The sequence below is a fragment of the Nestor notabilis genome, unplaced genomic scaffold, assembly GCF_000696875.1.
Source record: "Nestor notabilis isolate BGI_N333 unplaced genomic scaffold, ASM69687v1 scaffold9013, whole genome shotgun sequence".
NCBI lineage: Eukaryota > Metazoa > Chordata > Aves > Psittaciformes > Psittacidae > Nestor > Nestor notabilis.
The window spans coordinates 19,734-33,951 of record NW_009923292.1 but is presented as its reverse complement, the minus strand read 5'-3'; positions in this window follow the sequence as shown (position 1 = coordinate 33,951).

Here is a 14,218-nt window from a genome sequence, read left to right as displayed (position 1 = left end):
ATAATTAGACAGGAGTTGGAGCTTCTTTCTAAGCCTTCTGGCGTTGTTATTTCAGCACTGTGCTCAATTTAAAATGCAGTGCTGAGAAACTGGCCTGGTCTAGTTCAGGTACAGCACCAGTCTAACTAATGACTGCAGCTTCTGAACTGGAGCTGCTTTGCATCTGATCCTCTGGGCAGGAGTGAGGTCTGCCCATTGCATACCACCCTGTCATGACTGGTTGACAGCTGGCTTAGCTGGTTTTTCATGTTCCCTTCCTCATTCATAGAATCATAGAATCACAGAATGGTTTGGGTTGGAAAGGACCTTAAGATCATCTAGTTTCAATCCCCTGCCATGGGCAGGGACACCTCGCACTAGATCATGTCACCCAAGGCTCTGTCCAGCCTGGCCTTGAACACTGCCAGGGATGGAGCATTCACAACTTACTTGGGCAGCGCATTCCAGTGCCTCACCACCCTCTGTGTATGTTCCTGGGGTGCCCAGCTGCCATGGGGAGGTTAGTCTCAGCTGCCTGGTGTGACTTCGAAAGCCTTCTGTGTGGTCTCTGTGTGTGTGTGTGGTGGTGGGTTTGTTTTAAGTTGGGGGGGGAGTTGGTTGGTTTAGGGGTTTTGGGTCATTGAGAACAAGGTACCTGTGCACTTGGTGCTTAACCTTCTGATACCTGGATGTGTTTTCCTGGTGAAGATTGGCTTTCCAATGCCTGTCATAAGAGTGAAAAGAACCCCTGAAGCTTTTCTACTTAATGCACTTCCTTGACCTTTTCAATCACTTTGTGCTTTTGCAAGGATATAAACCTGGGTGTTTTACATATCCCATGTTGCTGAACTAAATGACAATTTTGGGGTTGTGAGAGGTACAAGCTTTGATGATAAATGCATCTTTTTCTTCTGTTTTTTTTTTTCCCCTGGATAACTTTAAACTCTGTGCTGGGCACTCCTGAAGGAGAAATTCAGTGTGAAGAGAGGTCTGCTGACAGTTTTGGCCTTAGCAACCCTTAGAAGCACAGGAGAGGGAGGATGAAAGGAAAGAGCTGCCATGTGCAGAGTCTGAAGAATTAACATCAGTCCCTTTTTCATATAATGTAAGGAAAGAGGTGACTGGAGGAAGAAATCTTCCCCGTGGTACTAGCAGGGAAGCACAGACAATATTAGAAAGCCAGATAAGGCCCCACAAGCAGCAGCAGCATATTACACTGCAGAAGCTTTTTGGGCTGTGATCAGTGTTCTGAAATACAGTTTAAGAAACAGCCAACAAAATAGGTTTTCCAGGGGTTGAAAAGACTTCCAGTTAGTGATTCCTCCTCATCTCCGAGCTCCAAATGTATTTGATAATCCCTCCACCTGCAATTCAAAAGTATTTTTAAGCTTAACCTTATTTTAATTAAGAAGAGGAATCATGGCAAGATACTTCACATTGCATTTGTGCTGAATAACATACACTATCCGGATAACCGACTGACAGCTTTGCTATGTGGCATTTATTCACTGCTGGGGTTTGTGCCAGATTTGAGTTGTTGCTGGGGTTTTTTTGGTGTGAAATGAAGGGGTATGAGTTTTTCTCGGAATATTTTCATTCTGTGAATGTTTCTATTCATTGTGTGAAAATAATATGATGCTGTGTTACTAAACTCAAGGAAAATTTAGGTTGTGGGCACATCTTGCAGTGTCGTCGGCTTTTGTTTCTTCCCTGTAAGAATTGCAGTAGATGCTGAAGGTTTGTTAAGCTTGAGGAGGGGTGTAATTGCTTTCCAAAATAAATACTGTTTATGAAAGTTTATTTCGAGTTAACTCCAGGAGAGTGAACGTGCAAGGAGGGGGATAGAATGTTTTCTTTGGAACATACCTTTGCTAAATATATTTTTAAAGGTTGCTAAACTGTTTACTGCCTAGGAAACCAAGGAAGTCAAAGAGAGGAGGAGATTATGGACCTATCTGTTACTTCAGTGCTGTGGCGTTTCTATGACTTCCATCTCCTACACAGCTACAAGCTCTGCAGGAAAGGGATATGCAACTCGTGTTGAAAACTTTGAGGTTTCCTGTTTCTCTGAGGTTTCTGCCTGAGCCACTTTGCTTTTACTCCGTATTTTCATGGCCCTGGAAAATTTATGGCCTCCCCTATTCCTGACCACCCTGGATAGTGATCTCTTCCCTCCAGACTCACAATAGCAGCAGTGTAGCAGCATCAGCTATGTGCGAATCCCTTTGAATTTGGCTGTTAGTTGGATTTCTTGTGAATAAAGTGTTGCTGTTACAGAATTCCAGGGAGCCCTGAATATAAACGTATCAATTATGTGTCAACACAACAGCATCTGTCGTTGAAATTGGGTATCATTTATTTGGCATCAGCATAGCAAAGATCTGGCTGACAGCCAGGGTAAAATATTCCACCAGAAACTGCTGCAACAGGAGCTATCTCTGAATTACTTCTCCGAAATTCAGGTGCTCTAACATCATCTCTCTTAAGACATGAGGGACCTTATGCAAACCCCTCTTCAGGTTCCATGTTCTTGTCTACTTTTATTTCTATTTCGTGTCCAATTTGTTGTTGTTGTTCCTGCTCTCCAAAGAGATACATGCAGCCTTCTGGGATGTATACATCCTGTAATTTAATATCCTTTTTTGGCTTCTCATTTCCTATTCCAACACTTGTTTACATAAAAAATTCCAAGTGAATGCAATCAGTGATGGCTTCTGTGGGGAAACTTTGCTTAACTGCAAAAGAGGCAATGCTTTTGGAACAGGAGGGTAAGAAATTGTATCCCTTCTCTCAGGAAAGATACGTAGTTATTTGTTTGGGGGGTTGCTTTTCCCTTTTTTTCTCCCTGATTGACTTGATCTCTTCAATCTTCCTCGCTTTTTCTTAAACCTTATCTGAGTAAGTTTCACATTCCCAGAGATGTGAGTGAGTCTAAACAGTGATTTCAGAATGTCAGGAGAACCTGAGTCCCTAGTATTTGTCATGGGCATAATTGCCATGGTTCAGAAAGTGTTCTGGAGTACTTCTGGGAAATGGAAACTCAGATCACTTTGCTTTTTGAATGGTCCTTATCAGAGTTGAAAGAGGTAAAGAAGTAACTCCTCCGTTTAATGGCACAGCTTGTAGTAGTCAGCCGGTTGATTCTGGTACCCTTTTAAAACTGGAAACGGGAAGATCGGAGTTGGAAAGCATAAAATATGGTGGGAAGTCTTGCACAGCCAAATGTTTTCCTCATGTCTCTCTACCAGGCTCCAAACATTCCCTGTCCCTGCAGCACATTACAGTTTTTCACTAGCATGCTACAGGAACGCCTATCTAGGGAAGCGTTGAGAACAATACAGAGATAAAAGTAGATGGGAGAAAATATGCATTGGATTTTCAGTGCTGGAAGAAAAGCTTGTAGAACAAAGATGAACTGGGTTTTTCTTTAAGGTTTTTGGTTATGTTGTTGGGTTTTTTTTTCCCTGAGGCTTGAAGTCTTGTGAAGTTCAGTTTCTCTCGGAGGGGAGAGAACAGTGGAAGGGAGGGAGGTCTATTGTATTGTCTGCATTTTAAATGGGTTGGTTTCTGTTTGGGTAGAAAAGAAATAATACATTTGGATTAACTCTTAACTTCATCCTCTCAAAAGAAATCACAAATCTGAAGTTAAGTAATGAAACCTCTTCAGGAAAATCAATGCTACCTTTATCCAAGCTCCATTTATTCAAGAGGTCAGCTTTGTCACTGCTCCGGCATAGCTTGAATTTAATGATTAACCTCTTAGTGACTGCTGATGTAACTTCTGGCTTTCCATCTGGTACTTTATATAAGCATAAGCCAAGATGGTAACAGAAGGCTGTAGTAGAGCAGAATGTGCTATTTGGGGAAAAACCTCTTTCCAAATCCTGTGCACAGTATGCATCAGCCACAGTGAAACTGAGAGAAGCCCATTAAGGAATCCGATTAGCTGTCTGCTCTCTAGATGAGCTAAACCTCTGTCCAGTGTGGTGATCAGTGCTGTCTAACTGGGGGCTTACCTGGTAACAGTGCTGTCACCTTCTCTAGAGGTGCCTTCTCTTGCAGCTCGGCCTGGCATGTATATTCATTTCAGCCACGTATAACACCGAGCATCGAAGTGATGCCCTGTAATACATTTTAAAATCCTCTTCCGTGCTGAACCTGGCCCTGTCTTGCTCTGTTGTGTTGCCCTTCCATTCAGCAGATCTCCTTGTGAGATCTGAAAGTGTCATGTAAGCAGCAGCATACAAGAAGAGGGAAGAGTCTGCTTTGTGTGAAAGCTGCACTGAAAAGTGCAGTGTTAGGTTCAAGGTTCAAAGCAAAGTACTGTCAGGTACTGGTCAGTGAGCTTGCTCCAGCCATAACCAGCTCTGTAATTTTCTGCTGGTTAAAAAGAAATCCATAGAATTTTGGGAGGGAAATATGAATAAGATGTCAAAAGTAGCTTTAATGTAATAGCCTGTAAAATCTAAATTGTTTTCCTGATAAAATGGAGAATGTTGAAGAAGAGCAATTCTAAGCTGTGTGGAGACCTCAGAGCAGCCTTCCAGTATCTGAGGGGAGCATCCAAGGATGCTGGGGAGGGACTCTTCATTAGGGACTGTAGTGGTAGGACAAGGGGTAACAGCTTCAAACTGAAACAGGGGAGGTTTAGGTTAGATATAAGGAAGAAGTTCTTCACAGTGAGGGTGGTGAGGCACTGGAATGGGTTGCCCGAGTAAGTTGTGAATGCTCCAACCCTGGCAGTGTTCAAGGCCAGGTTGGACAGAGCCTTGGGTGACATGGTTTAGTACAAGGGGACCCTGCCCTGGCAGGGGGGGTTGGAACTAGGTGATCTTAAGGTCCTTTCCAACCCAAACCATTCTATGATTTATTTCTATAAAATGCAGATCTGCTGTCTGTTACATATCCATAGATATTTGTGTCCATAGAGAGACCTGGATGAATCCTGTGGAGCCCTGTAACAGCAACTGCAGCAAGTAGCCAGATGGGAGCTGAACTTCCCGTCAGCTCTTGCAACATGTACATAGTCCTGTATCTTTTGAAGGTGCCTTCTGTTGATGGTGTTGCTTCCCATCAGTGTTTGTTCATCTTTCATCTTTCCTTTCATTTGAAGGAGGTGAATTTTGACTGCAGCAGTCCTGGTGGTTGGGGTTTTTTAAGTGCTGCACACTTCTTGCTCTTGGGTTCCATCAAGTTACTGTGATCTTAGCCAGTGCTTTCTACCTTGTTTTGTTTTTCATTCTAAACTTGCTCTTCTGAAATACATTAATACTGTTTCATTTCTGTCTAGAGGTTTATGAACAGTTTTGACCTGTTGCTACCATCCCACTTTAGTGTGCCCTCAAGCAAAGCGAGCTGCTGCATACAGTGCAGTACCCACGCTAAAAGGCCATGCTTCTCCTTTTGCCTTTTCTGCTTTGTGATTGTAGTTCTAGTTTCAAGGCTCGGTTAATTGGAGGAGGGGGGGAGATAAATCTCACCTCACTGTTGGACAGAGGGGTAAGCAATGGTTGATGGCCTCCGTCATAGGAGGATTATGTAGATCTAAGTATCTCCTGGTATCTCTAGCCCTTTGTAGGAAAGGTGGTTCCCAGTATCCTGCTGGAGGTGGTGTGTACTGTCCTCGCCTCCAAATGCACAAAATGGGCTTGTTGGTTCTCTTGGGTTTTGGAGAGCCCATGCTCAAAGATATGGGTGCATTGCACTTGGCTTTATTCAGAATATTCAGGTTCTGGACACGTTAAAGCTCTGCACTAAGAGGCTCTGTTAAACCACTGCCAGGTTTTCAGGTACTCGGTTTATTTGCCTCTCTGCGTTGAACCTCCATCCCTTTTCTCAGTCTCCCTGCTTCCTTCCAATTCAAATTAGTGACAGTTTTTGAGGAAAATAGCAATTGCCTTTTCCTTTATGCCTGCACCACAAATTCAAAGGACAAAATGCACCTTTTCACTCTTGGGAGTGAAGTGCTATTTTATAGTACTGTCAGATTAAATATTGGGGTCGCTGAATCTACTTCTGGCACTGCAGCTCTTATATTGAGGAACAGCCTGTTTGGAGCAGTGTTTGCAAAACCATTTCAGTACATCTCGCTATTACTAAGTCAGTACTGCAACCTTATGTAAGCCAGTCTCCATCCATTTAACTCCAGGACAACTTGGATGATTAATATTTATATAAAAGCTTTCATGTTTCCACAGTGAAATTGTCTCGCTCTCAAAAGAAAAGGTGGCTTTTTCCCTGTTGACTCGGTGTGAAAAAGCTTGCAAAGGCTTTCAGCAGCACTGCATCCGAGACAGGCATCAGCAGAAAAACTGAGCTTGTCTTTCATTTGGTATTTCATTTTGTGAAATTGCTTACTTTGAGAGGAATAAAACATTTACATGTATATTAACCAATGTTTGCCAGCTCTTGGAGTAAAGCCAGTTCTCTCAGGGCCAAACAAACGCTCTGAGTGAATGAGTAATAATCTGCTATTGTCACTCCTAATTTATGGATGAGTAGATAGAGTAATGTTTGCCATTTTAAGTTGTCCTATTTGCTTGAAAGACTGAAAATCACAATTAGCTATCGGCTTGGGGTATCTATAGCATGTCTGCCCATGGCTCAGTGTAGCTGTTGCAAAAGTTCAAAACCTCCCCGCATGATAAGAAGCAATCGTGGAAGAGGATGAGAACTCATGAAGGTTACAGATGTTTTGGGACAGTAATTTGGAAGCTGCAGACAGAGGCTGAAAAGATAGATGCATCTCCTCTTTTTAAATGACATGCAAGGTCCCTGTGTCTCGCTTGTTTTGTGACCAAATCTGTATCATCATCTCTCTCACGTTAATAGTTAAAATCTATGAATTCCCAAGATAATGGCTGTATTGAGCTTTTGTTGTTGATAGATAAGTAAGAGGAGGGCATGATACTGAATACCTTACAGTGATGTTTGCCTTTTAATTTGCTTAGTTTTTCAACAGAAGTGATTAAAAACAGTTTCAAAACTGTTTTATGTATTTCTGAGCATGCTTTTCTCATCTTGGCAAGGTTGGGCTGAATAATAACAGCAACGAGACTTCCTTTTCTTCGAAAAGATGCCCACTTTTAATGGGAGCGCTTTACCCTTGTAAAGCCCATGTTAAATACTGCAGAGAGGTAAATAGCATAGCATCCCTCTGGAGTAGGAGTTCGAGGCATCGAGAGTCACTCTTGAGATGAAATTAACTCAGAATGTCCTGTGAATTCTTCCTGAAGCTCTCCTGGCTGGTTGTGGAGGAGTGTGCTATATCACACCCAGATACATAGGTGGGAGATGGATGAGCAGTATGAACCTCACTTGGCAGCCACTAAGAGTAAATAAACACAGTGCAGAGGTGAGACTGATCATTGCTGTCTGTCTGCTCTGATGGATTGACTCTTCCATCCACTCGTTTCAGTCTTTATTTCACCTCATGCAGCTTTTCTTCCATGCACAGGTTTCTTTCGTTCCTGCTTCTTTCCTTGCACACCGAGGGGGCTCTCCTGCTCTTTCTGCCTGAGCTTCCTCATCTCACTCACCTACTTGCACTGCATCACTATTTATTTATGTTTTTCTTTCCCCCCACTGTATTAAACTTCCCATCTGTGGTGGTGTTAAATGAAATAACAGCAAGAACAATTGGTGTGGATGTTGTAGGTACCAGAAGTCCACAGCCCAGGGTGCAGCCATTAATATTCTGCCGGTAAGCTGTGGAAGACAGGCTCTGAAGAGATGCCTGAGGACATGAATCCTCAGTCCCACTGAAAGGTCAGACGTGGGACTTAACTTCTGTACTGTGCAGCCTTAGCTGTCACTTGGTGTTCACAGGCACTTCGGTGAGATTAAAAGCTAATATACCCCCCTTTTGAGAGAAGGTCAGATAATACGTGATCCAAACCCTCTGTCTACTCTATCATGGGCAGGCGCCTTTAAACACCCATTCCCTGCACACCCACAGCTCCCAAACCACCCATGGGCCCCCGTGCTGCCTTGACTGACACTGTTGTGCATTCAGGGTACAACTTGAACTGGTTTAATTGTTGAGTGCCTGCTGTTTCGTTGGCATGGGGGATCTACTGAGTATTCCAGGAGACATACTATTGAATGTGGCTGATGTGAACAATGAAGCAAAATGAGCCTTATTTTTAAGAGCTGGTCAGCAGCATCTTAATAAAAATGGAGGTGGGGGAAAAAACAACTGCACCACAAACCCAATGATAAAAAAACCCCAAAGATGAAAAAGAAAACCCTCTAACCGACCCACAGAACAGCTTGGGGCAATGTTTCTTGAAATTGCTCTAAAATGTGAAACTATTAATATTAATCTGACTTAATCTATACAAAGTAAGAAAGATACCTGCGTAGATCTCGGCAGCAGCAGGTGCTTGCAGTATTATAAATAGAAGGCAATACAAATTGAGGTGCTTATTAAATCTGCCTTTATGATGCTTTGAAGAATTGCAGTGGAACAGAGAAGAAAAATTACCAGAAGCTCTGGGTTAGAAGGGTGACTCAAATAGCTGTGCTGCCAAAGGAAAGGGGCCAGAAACCAGAATAAGTGATAGACTTGTTCAGAACATGGTATCTATCAGAGATCTGTCTCTAGCATAGAGAGCTTGGCCAAGAGCTTTGGAGGGGTGTGACTGAACACGGGAGGGCTTAAGTTTTTTGGTCAGTTTTAATACACTATTGAATCTTAATCCATTTTCCAGCAGATCGCGCTGTAATTCTCTCTTGTGCTTATGTTTCCTCAAGCTTTTCCTTGTTTCCCCAGTTGACGAAAACTGCAGGAAAAAATCATGTCTGGGAGATGGACTCGCTCAGAATTTTTGCTGCCTTGTTGGCTTAAGGGTCTGGTGAGGCTCCTGTGTGTTGCTGTGTGGTATTATCTGGAATCCTTGGAACACCGTAGGGCCTCTGCAGAGAGGAGCTGAGCTGAGCAGCAAAGTTTTCAAGTACACTGGATCAGAGCAGCAGGCACAACTGGCAGAGAGACTATTAAAAATGAATTGAAATCTGCTGTGTTTTTTCTTTAACGAGACCCTCAAATTGATGTAATTTGGCAGGAGCACACCAGGAAATCCTAGTGTGGGAAAATGGGTGCTTTGGGGAGCAGTGAATTGCGCTGGGTGCCAGAAATAGCCAAAGTGCGCATGTAGAGAAGCACAAGCGTGCTTGCTGGTGGAGAGGAGCTCTGCAGTGGCACTCCTGGCCCTTTTAGTCTCAGTCTCTTGCACAGAAACAGTGAAGGTGTCTGGGTTAGAAATAGAGATAACACACGTGCACACACAGAACAAGGAGAGTCAGTGTCACAGAGCGGAGTGGGGAAGGGAATGCACGTGGACCAACAGGACACCCGGCATCCATGGCCACATATCCCTGGTGCTGCATGTGTGGGCTTCCAGGAGCTCGTATGCCATACTGAGCATTCCATGTACTTCACCTGTGGTTAGGAATTCAGTCGCATCCAGGTCACAGAGTCACAGAATCATTTGGGTTGAAAGGACCTTAAAGCTCCTCTAATTCCAACCCTCTACTATGGGCAGGGACCCCTTCCACTAGAGCAGGTTGCTCCAAGTCCCTGTGTCCAACCTGGCCTTGAACACTGCCAGGGATGGGGCAGCCACAGCTTCTCTGGGCAGCCAAAAAAGACAGCTTAGGCAGCGCACAAGCAGGAATAGTTTGGATCTGTTCGGCAGGGAATGACGCTGATATTTTGTGCTAAGCATGTTGGGGTCAATGCATGATTGTGTATCATTGGTGACTGAGAGCACTGTGCATATAGCAGATTGCTTTAGAAACAACCCGAGTGGAAAGGGAGGCTGTGCAGGAATAAATGAGACGAGAGAATATGAATACTGTTATGGAGGGGGATGCAATGTTTCTGTCTTGCTAAGTGCTTCAAGAGAAGGTCACTTGCACTTTATGGTGGTTGAACTATGGTATTGATCCATAGCTGTTTGCTGAATGTTGTAGAGGAACTTCTAAGCTATCCTTCCCTGTCTACCTGAGCTTGCTCATAATGGACTTTGTTAAACACATGGCTCCACAGCATTTGCTTTTGCTTCTGAGCTTTGAGCTGGTGTAAAGTGCAGTAGGATTGTAAATAGGAGCACAATAAATAGCAAGAACCAGTGTTGCAGAACTGATTGAGCAAAACAGGCTTGTGTTTAGGAGGTGCTTTTGCTGGGAAACTCTGTGGTTAGACTGTGCAAAACTTTCTGTCTCTGTAATTGTATTAAGTCTTAATTAAACTTTCTGCATTTAAATGAGTTTACATTAATGTCACACTGTTTTATGTGTATATTGACAGGCACTAACAGGGATTTGATCAGCCTAATCCAGCTGTATGTAATTATATGCTTTCTCCTTAAATAATTGCAAACAGAGCCTATCTATCATGGCAGGAAACCTGCGGCTTTATTATTAACATGGGATTGTTTAGTGAAATGTAATGAGACTTCAGGTTTAAGCTGGGGAATAAACACAATGGGACTTTAATGAGCCCAGCCATAGGAAGAAAAACCTCCCCACCCTTCCTGTGTCACAAGGCCCAGTTCTTATCTGCCTTTCCCCCCCCAAAAAGGTGTCCTGATTGCATTGTTGTCACGCTCATATTGAGCATGTTTCTGTACTTTGAAAGGAATTTGGGAAAGGTGCAGGTTTTGGGCTGCCGGAGGAAGAGCTGTAGTTGAAACCTGCAGTGCTGTTGCAATATAAGGTGGAGGGGTTTGTTTCATCCGTTCATAACTTGATTATCCAGATCAAACGAGTATCTACAAGGCAACAGAGTTGGGAATAAAATCTGCCAAATGGCAGCACTGCATAAGCTCTAAAACTCCTTCCCTGTTTGGAAAACGAGGAAGGGAGGAACACAGGCACCAGCGGTTGCGTTTGGGTTGATTTCTGTGTGATTTAGTTCCTCTCCAGAGTCCTCCCCTGGCATGTGTACAAGCAGGGCGAGGCAGGAGTAGTGCCAACAGGCTTTCCTCAGCCTCCTACTGGAAAACCAGCCTTGCCAGGAAAAGCTTGAAAAACCGGAACTTCAGACTAGCCCTGAAGGGGGTGAGTTTGAGATCCGAGCCCCTCGTTCAGTGTGCTCTGGTGTTGCATCCAGCTCGCTTTAAATCCGTGAATACCTCCAAGTTACTTCATAAAATAAAACGGGAGGTGATGCTGTTGGTGCAGTGCTCTCCGTTTTCCCCTGCAGGACTGCCTCAGGAGGGTTTCAGGGCTCCAGCTACGCATCCGTCTTGCTTTTCTCCTATGGCAGATAGTTCTGGCTCTCAAACTAGAGTAACGAGATTTCACTTGTGCCTTCTGAGGAAACAAACTGTTTCACCCATAGTTTGAATCCAGCATAATCAGGTTGTCTGGTGGTCAGGAAGTGCACACGTTGTTCCTAGTGTTGCCCTGGTATCTTGGAGGCTGTTCTTTCAGTGTGTTCTGTGGGTCAGTCCTGTGTACACAGTGCGCTTCTCAGTGCATGCACACCCCGCAGGCTCAGCCCTTGCCTTTGTGGGTTCTGTGGGTTTAGATTTAACAACCCACTCCTGCTGTGGGCATGGATTTCTCGGCCTGCCAAGCTTTAGCCTGGACTGAGTTTTCAGTGCCGGAGTTTTAATGACAGTAGAATTGTAACAAAGAGCAGTGACAGTCCCTCAGCTCCTGTTTGCACTACAAAACTGTAACGCCAAGCTTCAGACCTGCCGATGTTCTGCTGGCTGTGTGTTTCGGGATCTCTTTCAAACACCTTGGTGTGATGCTGCCTTACAGAGGGACTGTCCCTGTAGTTTGAATGGGAGAAATGACAACCAGACCCCACACTGGATCATAGGAACAGTGTGTTTCCCATCCAGGTCATCATCAGCGCTGAGGACAAGCGCTGCTACCCGCTGGTGATAGTTCAGCTCATGGGGTGAGTTGGCAGCCACAGCTCAGGTCTCGGTGGGCTCGAGACCCAGGCGCAGCTGCACTGGGAACAGAAATGTTCTTTTCACACTGGATTCCTATTGCTGCACCTTCTTGCAGATGCCAAACACTTGGGGTTGGTCTGGGAAAGCAGCACATTCATTTTGAGGAGCTCTGACACCAGCGACTCCTTTATTTTTATTTATTTATTTGGTGCAGCTATTTAGAAACAGACTGAATTTCCGTAATTCACGGGGAAGATGAATGTTTTGTATCCAAAGGACACAAAAGGATGTGTCTCAGGACCAGCTGAGAAAATCACTTTTTAAGAAAACAGCTGAGCAAACACATAATATCAAGTCATATTGTAAGTGTTGTAGTTTACCACATTTGTGTGCAAGATCCTCTGTAGCTGCATGGATGGAGAACGGCAAGCTCTTCTTTTCCAGCCTCCCACAGGAACTGAATTCATGCAGTGACAGAAATGAGGTGTTTGTTTTCCTCGTGTTTACAATAAACATTAGTCCTGTTTCTTCACTGCACTGCCTGTTTGCAAAAGTTGGCTTGATGCTGGTTCTTCACCTGCAAAGAGAAGTGCGGGTTACTTACCTACCTGTGTGTGGAGCAGAAGGACTTGCCTTTAATTTATTTCCTTTTACTTGCATTCTCCTGGGTTTCTTTGCTGCATTCAGGGCAGATACCATTGCGCTGCAGTGCTGTTTGTGCCAAAACCACTGTCACCTCACCTCTGTTTAACAATGCCTTCCCAGCTGCAGAGATCCGTGGCTTTTTGTTTCTAACACAGATTACTCGCTCTATCCAAGTCCTCAGCATTGTGAAAATCGTATTGAAGTAGCTCTGTGCTGTGGTGGCCTTGCTTACTCTGACTTTCTGGCAGCGTTCAATGCTGCCTTTCATTTTCCAAATGCTCAAGAGTAGTTTGGAGACTTTCAAAGCCGCATTTCCAGTAAATGTGATGTTGCAGTAATGATGGATCATTTCAGATTCAGGTCTGTAGTTTGGGGAAAAAAGCCACCACCCCTCACTAAAAAATAATGCTGAACTGACTTCAAACAGAATCTTAATAGTCCCGTATTGTTGTGTGTGTAATTAAAAGCTTTTACCCTGGAAAACAGGGTTGGTTTGATTTGCTAATCATAATTCCTTGCTACAGTCAAATAGACTGAGGTGAATTTTCATGATAATAAGAATTGGCCTCATGCTGTAAGGTAAAAATCCATTTTTCACGGAGCGAGACATTCTCTCTTAATGTTTTTCTTCATTTTTAGCACGCTGAAATCAAGACAGTATCACTGAAAGAGATGAGCTCAAGTTTAGCATCTCTTCAAGCTTTACCTTCAGCTGCGCATCAGTTCCACAGTGCAACTTGTGTTGAAAAGGAACGAGCTGGGTGACCCAGAGCACGGGACATGCAGAACCCAGAGTTAGTCGTGTGGCTGTTCTGCAGAGCCCTCGCTCGCTTGGGTTGCTCTTGTTTTGTTAGGAGCATAGCTTGTACAAAGGGTAAGTTCCCTTTCCGAGCGGGTGATAATCATTTCCCCTTGTTAGCGGTGGCACAGAGCTGTGCTTTGGGACCAAAAGGAATCATCCCGCAGCTGGAATATTCACTTTGTCAAGAGGCCACTTTTGTGTTGCTGAAAGTGGGTTGGATGGAGAGGTTTGGGGGGGAGGGAGGAGGATGTGGCTGGGATTAAAGTGTTCTGTTAATCCTCTGGGCAGGCATGCTCTTTAGGGTTCAGCTCTCAGTCAAATTGGCAAATCCCTGCTGTATCCATCTTTGTCACCCACACAAGTGATTACCCAGAACATTTTGCTCCTTTAGAGCCTGTCAAATAATAAAGATTTTTTTTTTAACTATCATTTTACATTTAGTGTTTAAAAGCGAGTGTAGCAATTGTGCTTGAATGTGATGGAAATAGTGCCGGACAATCACTGCCGCTGTTCCATAAAAACTCTTACAATCAAGCTTTTCAAAGGAAAATCTCCCTCCTTGGAGCCAGGTTTGTGTCCGACACAAACACAGGAGCAGGTTTAGCTTCTGTCTCAGTGCAGGAGTTGGGTGCAAACTGGTCTAAGTGCTCCTTGCAAATCCTACGGAGGTAGCAGCCACCCAAGAGGGTCAAGGTGTTCTTCAGAGAGGGCATAAGGATTCTTACTCTACTCTCTTAGACCTGCCAAAACTGAAACACCAGGCAAAAAACAAAGGACAGGGAGGGATGGATGTATGGACGGAAAGGCTGTGTGCAGAACTGAGGTCTCTGGAGCCTCCACCAAGACCTGTGTACACAACTATTCCTCTTATGTAAAT